Source organism: Palaemon carinicauda, chromosome 17 (genome assembly GCF_036898095.1).
Source record: "Palaemon carinicauda isolate YSFRI2023 chromosome 17, ASM3689809v2, whole genome shotgun sequence".
NCBI classification, from domain to species: domain Eukaryota; kingdom Metazoa; phylum Arthropoda; class Malacostraca; order Decapoda; family Palaemonidae; genus Palaemon; species Palaemon carinicauda.
In genome coordinates this window covers 49,246,128-49,248,627 of record NC_090741.1, presented here as the reverse complement: position 1 = coordinate 49,248,627, position 2,500 = coordinate 49,246,128, and the positions used below count along the sequence as shown (strand labels likewise).

The window sequence follows — 2,500 nt, the reverse complement described above, 5'->3', positions numbered from 1 at the left end:
TATATACTTCATTATACGATTTATATTCTAAAATCAAACCATCTTTCCCATGTTTTCATAGGTTATTTTTTCTATGTATTTTTTATGTATTCAAACTTATGTAATTCTACATATTTCAAATTTTTAACAGTTACTTTACATAACCCCTTATTTTGAATGACATGTTTGTGTCATGTAAGTTCATTCCTCCCGCTGTTTTTACAGATTAATTTTTATATATTTTTTATAATTTCAAACTTATGTAATGCTACATTTCATTTCAAATTAAAAAAAAATTATTTACATAACCCATTACTTTGACTGAAATTATGATTATTTCATTTAAAGTCATGGTTCTATTTGTTTTCACAAGTTAATTTTTATGTATTTTTTATGAATTCAAACTTTTGTAATACTATATCTAATTTCAAATTTTGAAAAAATTACTTTTCATAACCCATTACTTTGAATGACGTTATGTCTGTGTTTTCACCGAATATTTTTTATGTATTTTTCATAATTTCAAACTTATGTAATGCTACATTTCATTTCAAAATTAAGAAAAAAAAATTACATAACCCATTACTTTGAATGAAGTTATGGTTTATGATTTCAAACTTTTGTAATGTTACATTTCATTTCAAATTTCAAAAAAAAAAAAAAAATTTACATAACCCATTACTTTGAATGACGTCATGGTTTATGATTTCAAACTTTTGTAATGTTACATTTCATTTCAAATTTTAGAAAATTTCTTTACATAACCCATTACTTTGAATGACGTTATGTCTATTTCATGTAAAGTCATGGCTCTCGTAACCTCTCTCTTTTCATGAATTGATGCATGCAATGCATTGAAATTCTCCCGTTGGTATGAAATGCATTGATGCATAACTGCAGTATAGATACTACATCAAAATTCTATGAACATGTCATGCATTGAAATTAACCCGGTTAGATTTCTCTAGTCGTCTCTATCTTGAGCTTTTAATTCAATACTTCTCCATTCATCATCTCCTCCTACTCCTATTGACGCAAAGGGCCTCGGTTAGATTTTACCAGTCGTCTCTATCTTGAGCTTTTTAATTCAATACTTCTCCATTCATCATCTCCTCCTACTCCTATTGACGCAAAGGGCCTCGGTTAGATTTTACCAGTCGTCTCTATCTTGAGCTTTTAATTCAGTACTTCTCCATTCATCATCTCCTCCTACTCCTATTGACGCAAAGGGCCTCGGTTAGATTTTACCAGTCGTCTCGATCTTGAGCTTTTTAATTCAATACTTCTACATTCATCATCTCCTACTTCGTACTTGATAGTCCTCAGCCATGTAGGCCTGGGTCTTCCAACTCTTCTAGTGCCTTGTGGAGCCCAGCTGAACGTTTGGTGAACTAATCTCTCTTGGGGAGTGCGAAGAGCATGACCAAACCATCTCCATCTAGCCCTCATCATGATTTCATACACATATGGCACTATAGTAATCTCTCTCATAGTTTCATTTCTAACCCTGCCCCGCCATGTAACTCTCAATTGATAACCCATTACCTTACTAATAAAAACCATATAGCCTTGTAAAAAATAACATTAAATTTTTTTAAGATCCCAATTCACTTGCTAAAAATTACAATAACTGTAATAAAATTAACATCAGTATCTTTCTAAATAAAAACAGTTATAAAAATCAATTTACCTTCAAAGTAGAAAGTGAGAGCATGTAAGTTCCGTTTTAATATTCGTTCCAATTTTGAGGTCCCTGCCCACACCCACAATCTTTCTTAGTTCGTTATTCAATCGTCTTCTCTTCCTTCCCCCTTGCAATCTCTAGGGACCCATTATGTTATTCTTAATGTAAGTTCTCCTGTTAATATTCGTTCCAATCTTAGAGATAATTATTCATCTGTTAATCTTCAACTCTTCGGCTAAGACATTAAGCCTCGTTCGGAATAACAATTGCTCTTCTTAAAAGTTGTATAAGTTCGAAAATCGTCTGCTTGAGCTGAAATCACATTAGGATTTTTTTTTTTTCCATCAGCGAGCCGTTGCTGCTGAAATTGGAAAACCAGGAGCTTGTTGCTCCAGATATTAAAAGCTGTATCAGTTGGAAAATCGTCTTCTTGAACTGAAATCACACTATGCATTTTTTTTTCCATCAGCGAGCCGTTGCTGCTGAAAATGGGAAACCGGGAGCTTGTTGCTCGAGATATTGGCTTCCCGACTGGACAGGAAGCCCCGAGCATAAACTGCGGGCATGACTTTTGTTGTAAACAAACAAGATGGCTGCTGCAAGTAGGATGTGCTCTTGCTTGCCAATCTTGGGTCGAACAAGCCTCAGAAGATAATAAAGAAATTTGCTTTGCTAAACTTATAGTTGTTATAGAATTCTTCAATTCACGTATTATTCCAAGATTACATATTACTGCAACAGTCAGAAAATTTCTGGCCGCCATGATGGTATCAGCTGAACGGTTTTGTTAACACTTTTTCCTATTTGCTCCTCGTCCTGTTGTAATTATACAGTAAA

General features: G+C 33.4%; 1 protein-coding gene across 1 annotated transcript in view; it reads right to left on the bottom strand.

The window, feature by feature from the left end:
- The window catches only part of LOC137656348 (serine/arginine repetitive matrix protein 1-like), a 6,452-nt gene that overhangs the window by 2,473 nt on the left and 1,479 nt on the right, over nucleotides 1–2,500 (bottom strand). The window lies entirely within an intron of this gene.